We start from the raw sequence: 9,825 nt of genomic DNA on the forward strand, positions 1-9,825 counted from the left end.
TAATATCATTACTACAGCACACATCATGGAAGAAACATCAACTCCACATAAAAGCATTAAAACAAGACTTTCATGCAATTCAAGGAAGTAGGAATAACATCTACCACTCAATATGCACAAAACTTTACCATTTCTCATTTATTTGGAGGAACTCCCTTCTCCATAGCATATCATGCTCATTACAACATTTATAGGCTCACCGTCAAATTTCTCTCAAGAGCAAAATCATGCAACATCCATATCACATCAAGGCATGCTCAACTAGGCATCTCATGGAGCAATTTAAACAATTCTTCATAAATGCATATAAATCATAAGGGACATAATCAAGAAAACTCATTAATTTATTTAAACAAGAATTCAACTAAAATATGCACATCATAGGGAGAATATGGATACTCAATTCACATAGGACTCTAACATGCAACATGCTAGTAAGAACTCTTTGTTTCAAGCTTGAATTAGAATAGAAGGAAAAGATAAGGATATCAACAACCTTACTACTCAACTCATCATCCCCCACATAGGGTTTACCCACCTAAGGTTATCATCAGACAACAAAGAAAATTGACTAACCTTCGTTTGTTCCCTTATCCTTGTTAGCTTGAAGCATATAGAAACGGTTCCTCTTAGGAGCATTTGGATTCGGGCCATCATGAGCAACTTGATCGGTCTCTTTCCCTTTTGCCTTAAGTGTAGGGCAATCTCTCATCCTATGACCCTTAATCCTACATCCAAAGCATCCATCCTTGCCGGAAAGACACTTGCCAAAATGTTGCTTTCCACAAGTAGCACACCTAGGCCTCTCAAAAGTAGAACCACCTTCATTCCCTCTTTGAGGTTTAGGGTTAGACACCCTATCATTGTTGACCATTGAAGAATCTTGGTTATAGAACCTCTTCTTAAACCTAGATTGGTTTTGTTCATCTGGCCTAGCCCTCTTCATATCTCTATTCATCTTCCTAAGTTTCGTCTCCTCAAGTTGTTGAGCATAAACCATAAGCCTAGAGATATCCATATCATGATGGAGCATGGCTGTACGACACTCTTCTTCAACCAAACCAGAAACCCCCATCACAAACTTATTCATTCTAGCCCTAGAATTTGCCACCAAGGTAGGAGCATACTAAGAGAGTTGGGTAAACTTGAGAGAGTATGCTTTCACACTCATATTCCCTAGACTTAGGTTCATGAACTCAACCAACTTTTGGTCCCTCAACTCTAAGGGGAAAAACCTATCAAGAAAGGCCGTCTTAAACACTCCCCAATCTATTGGGTCAACCCCTATGGGTCTCTCATCCCTCCATTGCTCAAACCACACTTGAGCTACATCCTTGATTTGGTAGGAAGCCAACTCCGCCTTCTCCCTAGGAGTCACTCCCATTGCATCCACAATCTTAAACACCTCATCTTTAAAGTTTTGTGGGTCCTCATATATCTTAGAACCCAAGAAGGTAGGAGGATTCATCCTTGTGAAATCCCTTAACCTTGAGGCCATAGTACTTTCAATAGCTTTCACCCTAGGCCTCACATCTCTATTTTCTTGAGTAGTCATGGCACGGGCCAGGGAGAGAAAAGCCTCTCTAATCTCCCCATTAGTCATATCCGGCGGAACGACCAAAACCACATTCTCTTGCCCACCTAAAGGAGCTTGGCCACCTTGCACTCCTTGGGGAGGAACTCCCCCATCATCTAAGTCCTCTTCCACTCTCCTCCGATTAGCCCTCGCATTCATATACTATAAACACAAAAGATGAATTAGATAAAGGACACTTATAGACTAAACTCTAAGGCACGATATAAAGAATAATGAAAGAAAGTGAAACTTTTATCGTACTATAGCCTCTCGCTCATAGATGTGACGCAACTCACACTGATGAACAAGACTCTAGTAGACGTGGGTTTCGAGACTTTGAACCTACAAGTAATCTTTAAAACCTTATGTTCTGATACCAAGTTTGTAACGACCTGAGAGCAACCCCTAGCTGTTACATGCGTATTCGACCTCTCGGAGGTCTTATACAAGCCTTAGCATTCATTCATCGCATAGATCATAAAAATCACTAAGAATTTAAAACTTTTATTCAATAAAACCATAAGACTTCAAGAGTCATCAACATTTGAAAACACCAATACGCAAGCGGAACTACTAAGTCTCTTTAGCCAATCTAAGACAAGAACTTAAAACGTACTAAGGGACACGGCGCTTTACAAATGAGATGAAACTTAAGTGTCTATTACAATGACTAAGAAACTTCTAAACATAGTCCTCGAATCTTGAGGACATACCAAAGACTTGGAAGGGTGAAGCAATCCAAGCAACTCCAAAGAACAATCTCCTCCTAGTTACCACAACCTACAATTGTAGTAAAATTGAAGAAATGAGTTAGTACAACACACGTACTAAGTATAAGGATATTCACAACATGCTATAAAGGACATTTTTGAGGAAGTTATGCTTTCATGCCATTTTGATAAAATCTCATGAACATCAACATAATAGGCACCTTACAAGTCACAACCAATTTACCTTTACCTTCTTGCCTTGGACCTCCACCTTAAATATCCATTAAGCAATACCTTTGTGCAATGCATGGGCAACGTCCCATACCATCACCCACACTAAGGCACCACCTGAAGGTCACACAAAGTGCACTTACCTTGCATACCTCAACCTTCACCAATTAAACACATAAAACATATAAGTACATAAGCCAACAAGTCATTTCATAAAGCTAGAACACCCATCAAATGTCATCCCAAGACTCACCTAAGTAAGACATGGTGAGGCAGCCCATGCTACCTCTCCATACCACAATCAAGTGGTCCTTAAGGCAACACAAGACAAGCTCCATTGACATCTCAACATAAATCGTTGATTAAACTTAATGCATTTAGACTACTTCATTTACTAATGACATAAGATCATCACATACATTCAATTCAACATAAGCACTTACATTCAATTCATTATGACTCACTTTCACATTAGCATGCTAAAAAACAAACGATTTCATTAATTAGCCCAATAAAACTCATTCATTCATTTTCATTACTAAGACACACCAAGATCTCCCTTAAATGTCTACTTGTGCAATGCCTAGATGATGTCCCATTCCACCACCTATCCTAACTAGTACACCCTTAAGAGACCCTAGTTCATTCATTCATTAGTGTGGGGGAAGAGCCTTAACCGACATAGACCATGGAGCTTGACATGGAATCCCGGTAATAATCTTACCGGATGAGGGATCCCCACTTGCCTAAGGTAGGGTCATTCTTTTAGCCTTTACGTGGTAGAGACCACTTGCTAGTCCTATGTGGGCACCTAGTTAAGGGATAGAAGGATTGCTTCTAAGTACCCACATCTCAACTAACGAAAGGGCACCCATCTTAAGGGTTGCTACTAAATACTCACATCTCAACTAACGAAGGAGTATCCTCCCACCTTCATATCCTCTCGGTGCTAGACATTACTCCCCCACGGAGTTAGGACATTCATTTAATTCATTCATTTAAGGATAAGGATTGCTACTAAGTACTCTCATCTCAACTCACGAAGGAGTACTCATCCTAACCCAACATTCATTCATTTAGGGATAAGGATTGCTACTAAGTATTGTCATCTCAACTCACGAAGGAATACCCATCCTAACCCTCATTCATTCATTAAGGAAGCTCTTGGATTCAAAGATGAGAAGACCATTCATCTAGGAACCCCATTCATTTAAGGAGTACTTTATGAGACTATCCTTACAATAGACCCAACTTTCTTTCATTAGCATTAACTCCCATTCTTTTCATTCATTCTTACATTCTTTCATTCATTCTTCACTAGGTGTGAGAGTAGGTAAACATAGTCTACCCTAACCTCTCCTTCATTATAAGTCATTCAAAGAAGACAACAACCAAGCATAACACATAAAGTCTCTACACAAGGTCACATTTCATGCTCTTAAACCATACACAAATTCACATCATTTCACTTTACCTTCACATAATCAACATTACTCAAAACAACAATCATCCAACTTTGCCTACAAGGCCATGATCACAACATGCTTATAAAGTAAACACCTCTCCACTTTCAAAGGGATCAAACCTCACAATTCTGACATCTACTACATATATATAATACTAGAATCAAATAATTTATTCACAACTTCATTATCCTCATAAACCTTAGGTCACAATTGCCCATTCAAGACCAACATCCAATATAACACAATTGACCATCAATTCCTCATAATCCAATATAGAACAATACATAAATCAATAGACCATAACAATCTACCCATTAATATCACATTATTAGCTCATAATGAATAGACCCACTTTAGACCCAAAATTAGGGTTTGAAGATATGCAAGTGTTCATGGAGTTTTTGACCTTAAAACCATCAATATTAACATAAAGCATCATTTGAAATACTTTCATGCAAGAACCCAAGCTTAGAATTGAAATTGGCATTTTTTAGTGTTTTTGAAAAATATTGAAATCTCTTTGATTTGGCTCTTTGATTGAAAGGAGAATCAAAGATAAAATCCCCATACCTTTATGATTAATTTCCTAGGATTTTGAAGGAGAAATTAGTAGAAACCTATCCTCTAGCTTGAAGCTTCAAAGATGTCTTCCATGGAGTTCTAGAGAGAAAGTTTATTTGAGAGGGAAGGTTCAATTGGAATAATGAGGTCCCACTCTAGGTTTTGGGGTTTTATCCACTTAAAATACCCTAAAATAGGTAGAATAACCATTTATAATAATTCTCCAAAGTACCCAAACTACCCCTTACTTAGTTGGATCTTTTTAAACAAGTCAAACTTGAGTTTTATTTTCACAGATTTCGTCGGGAAACAAGTTTGCGATGCGGAGGTGTTCCCACAAGTTTCTGGAAATTAAATTTCGAGGCAGAGGAGTTCGCGACACATCTGTGATGCGCACCAAACTTTTGGTCCTTAGTGGAGCTAGTCCGCGACGTGGACATGCTCCCTCCATGCACATTTTGCAAGTTGCCTTGGCATCTTGTTTGGCCAAGGCTTGGGGTCCTCCTTGGGGATCCGTAGGGTGGTCCCGGGGAGTCGTACCCGGACGTTTTGACCCTAAATACATTTATTAAGACACTAGGGTCACCTCCACTGATTTTAGACTCCAAACAACACATAAAAACATGAACAACATACTGGCTATTCTTCATTATTTTTACAAGTTATTAATGCATAAACCCCATGTGAGGCTCTACTTTATCATGCTTCATTTTGAGGGTTGTTACAACGAAAATTGGCAAAACGAGGGGTTTATCTGCTCTGGGGTCGTATAACCTTGTAAATGGGCCGATTTACCCCTTGGGACCAACCGGTTTCGTAGCTAAGGTCAAGACGGATGTCAACGATTTTTTTTTGTAAAAATGTCGTCGAAAATTTAGATCACCAAAAGATCCAAAGGACTATGGCACATGAAAATGGGCAAAACGCGTGGTTTACTCGTTCTAGGGATTGTTTTGCCTTTAAGATTGACGGTTTGCCCATCTGGACCAATAGGTTCAATAGCTAACGTTTTGACGGACGTCCACGAAATATTTCGGCAAAAATGACGTCGAAAATCAAGATCACCAAAAGATTCGTGGACTATAGGACACGAAAATCTGCAAAATAGTTGTTTACCCGCTCCGGGGATTATTTGACCTTAAAAATTGGCTTGTTTTTCCGTCAGGACGAACCGGCACCATAATAAGGTCTTGACGAACATCTATAAAATTATTTAGCAAAAATGACATCAAAAATCCAGATCACTACACTATCCATGGACTATACCACACGAAAATTGGCAAAACAGTGGGGTTTACCCGCTTCGGGGATCGTTTGACCTTGAAAATGGGCCGATTTGGCCGTCGAGACCAACTAGATGCATAGCTAAGGTGTAGACAGACGTCCATGAAAATTTCTGCAAAAATGATGTCACATATTTGGATCCGCAAAATATTCATGAACTTATAGCACACGAAAATCGGCAAAACGGGGGGTTTACCCGCACTGGGCTCGTTTAGCCTTGAAAATGGGCTGGTTTTCCCGTCAGGACCAATTAGCTCTATAGCTAAGGTCTTGATGGACGTCCATGAAATATTTCGGCAAAAATCACGTCGGATAACAAGATCACCAAAAGATCAATTTACTATAGCACACGAAAATCTGCAAAATGGTGACTTACCCGCTCCGGGTATCGTTTGACCTTGAAAATTGGCATGTATTCCCATCGGGACTAACCGGCTCCATATCTAAGGTCTTGATGGAATTCCATGAAATTTTTTAGCTAAAATGACGTCAGATTTCTGAATCACTAAAAGTTGCAGTACTATAGCACACGAAAATTTGCAAAACGGGGGGGTTTACCCACTCCGAGGATCGTTTGACCTTGAAAATAAGAAGGTTTACCCGTAGGAACCAATCGACTCCATAGCTATGGTCTTGATGGAAGTGCACGAAAATTTTTGGCAAACATGACGACGGAAATTGGGTCACCAAAAGATCCATGGACTATATCATACGAAAATCGGCAAAACAGGGGGTTTACCCGCTCCGTGGCTCGTTTGACATTGAAAATGGGCTGGTTTACCCGGTGCGACCACTCGGCTCCATATCTAAGGTCTTGACGGACGTCCATGAAAAAATTCGGCAAAAATGACATAGGAAATTAGGATCACCGAAAGATCCAGGGACTTTAACACAAGAAAATTGGCAAAACGGCGATTTACCCGATCTGGGGCTCGTTTGACCTTAAAAATAAGGCAGTTTGCCTGTCGGGACCAACCGGCTCCATAGCTAAAGTCTTGACGGACGTGCACGAAAAATTACAGCAAAAATGATGTCAGAAATCCGTAGCACCAAAAGATCCATGGACTATAGCACAAGAAAATTGGCAAAACAGGGGGTTTCTCTACTTCGGGGTATGTTTGACCATGAAAATGGGCTCGTTTGCCAGTCGGGACCAACCTGCTCCATAGCTAAGGTCTTGACGGATATCAACTATAAATTTGTGCAAAAAATGACGTCGAAAATCTAGATCACCCAAAAATCGGCAAAACATGGGGTTTACCCGCTTCGGAGTTCATATGACCATGAAAATGGGCTGGTATGCCCGTCTGGACCAATCGGCTCCATAAATAAGGTCTTGACGGATATACACGTATATTTTTGTAAAAATGACGTCGAATATCTAGATCACCAGAAGATCCATGGACTATATCACATAAAAATCGGCAAAACGGGGGGTTTACCCACTCCGAGGATAATTTGACCTTGAAAATGAGCCGGTAAACGTCCACGAAAACTTTGGTAAGAACAACGTCGGAAATCCAGATCTCCAAATGATCCAAAACTATAGCACACAAAATTCAGTAAAACGGAGGGGGGGTTTGCCCACTACAGGGCTCATTTTGACCTTAAAATGGGACGGTTGATAATCGAGACCAACCAGCTTCATAGCTAAGGTCTTGACGGACGTTTCTGGAAAATTTCGGCAAAAATGACATTGGAAAGACGGATCAACAATAGATCCAGGGATTATGGCACACAAAAAGTGGCAAAACGGGGTTTTACCTGCTCTGGGGATCGTTTGACCTTGAAAATGGGTCGATTTTCCCGTCAGGACTAACCTGCTCCATAACTAAAGTCTTGACATATCCCACGAACATTTCGGCAATAATGATGTCAGAAATCTGGATCACCAAAAGATACATGGACTATAGCACACAAAAATTGGCAATACGGAGGTTTAACAGCACTGGGGATCGTTTGACCTTGAAAAATGGCTTGTTTCCCAATCGGAACCAATCGTTCCCATAGCTAAGGTGTTGATGGACGTCCATGAAAAATTTATGAAAAAATGACGTTAGAAATCTGAATCACCAAAAGATCCATGAACTATAGCACACAAAAATCAGGAAAAACGAGGGATTACCAGCTCCGTGGCTTGTTTGACCTTGAGAATGGGCCCATTTGCTCATCGTGACCAACCGGCTCCATAGCTAAGGTTTGGCGGATGTCCACAAAAATTTTGGCAAAAATGACATCACAAATCCGAATCACCAATAGATCCATGGAATATAGCACACAAAAATCGGCAAAACAAGGGGGTTTACCCGTTCTGGGAATCATTTGACCTTGAAAATGGGCCTGTTTTCCCATTGGGATTAATCGACTCCATAGCTAAGGTCTTGATGAACGTCCATGCATAATTTCGGCAAAAATGACGTCGAAAATCTGAATCACTAAAAGATTCATGGACTAGAGCACATGAAAATTGGCAAAACAGGGGGTTTATCCACTTCGTGGATCGTTTGACCTTTAAAATGGGCCGGTTTACCCGTTGGGACCAACCGACTCCATAGCTATGGTCTTGACGGAAGTCCACGAAAAATTTTGGTAAAAATGACGTCGAAAATATGGATCACCAAAAGATCCATGAACTATAATACATGAAAATCTGCAAAACGAGGGGTTTACCCGCTACTAGGCTCGTTTGACATTGAAAATGGGTTGGTTTACCCGTTGGGACCAACCGACTACAAAGCTAAAGTCTTGACGGACGGCCATAAAAAAGCTCAGCAAAAATGACGTCGAAAATCCAAATCACCAAAAGATCCATGGACTAGAGCCATGAAAATTGGCAAAACAGGGGGTTTATCCACTTCATGGATCGTTTGACCTTTAAAATGGGTCGGTTTACCCGTTGGGACCAACCGACTCCATAGCTAAGGTCTTGACGGATGTCCACGAAAAATTTTGGTAAAAATGACGTCAAAAATATGGATCACCAAAAGATCCATGAACTATAATACATGAAAATCTACAAAACGAGGGGTTTACCCGCTACTAGGCTCGTTTGACATTGAAAATGGGTTGGTTTACCCGTCGGGACCAACCAACTCCAAAGCTAAAGTCTTGACGGACGGCCATAAAAAAGCTCAGCAAAAATGACGTCGAAAATCCAAATCACCAAAAGATCCATGGACTAGAGCACATGAAAATTTGCAAAACAGGGGGTTTATCCACTTCATGGATCGTTTGACCTTTAAAATGGGTCGGTTTATCCGTTGGGACCAACCGACTCCATAGCTATGGTCTTGACGGATGTCCACGAAAAATTTTGGTAAAAATGACGTCAAAAATATGGATCACCAAAAGATCCATGAACTATAATACATGAAAATCTACAAAACGAGGGGTTTACCCGCTACTAGGCTCGTTTGACATTGAAAATGGGTTGGTTTACCCGTCGGGACCAACCGCCTCCAAAGCTAAAGTCTTGACGGACGGCCATAAAAAAGCTCAGCAAAAATGACGTCGAAAATCCAAATCACCAAAAGATCCATGGATTATACCACACGAAAAAATCGGTAAAACGGGGGGTTTATCTGCTTCGGGGTAAGTTTGACCTTGAAAATGGGCCTGTTTGCCAGTCGGGAGCAATCCACTCCATAGCTAAGGTCTTGACGGATATTGGTTAAAAATTTGCGCAAAAAATGACGTCGTAAATCTGGATCATCAAAAGATCCATGGACTATAGTACACGAAAATTGGCAAAACGGTGGGTTTACGTGATCTGGGGGTCGTTTAACCTTGAAAATGGCCAGGTTTAGCCGTCGGGACCAACCGTCTCCATAGCTAATGTCTTGACGGATGTCCACAAATTTTTTTGTAAAAATGACGTCGGAAATTCGGATCACCAAAAGAACAATGAACTATAGCACACAAAAATTGGCAAAACGAGGGCTTTACCCACTCCGGGAATCGTTTGACCTTGACAATGGGCCGGTTTACCCGTCGGGAC

This window comes from Solanum verrucosum, unplaced genomic scaffold (genome assembly GCF_900185275.1).
Source record: "Solanum verrucosum unplaced genomic scaffold, falcon-dt-bn FXZP01000023.1, whole genome shotgun sequence".
In the NCBI taxonomy this organism is placed as follows: domain Eukaryota; kingdom Viridiplantae; phylum Streptophyta; class Magnoliopsida; order Solanales; family Solanaceae; genus Solanum; species Solanum verrucosum.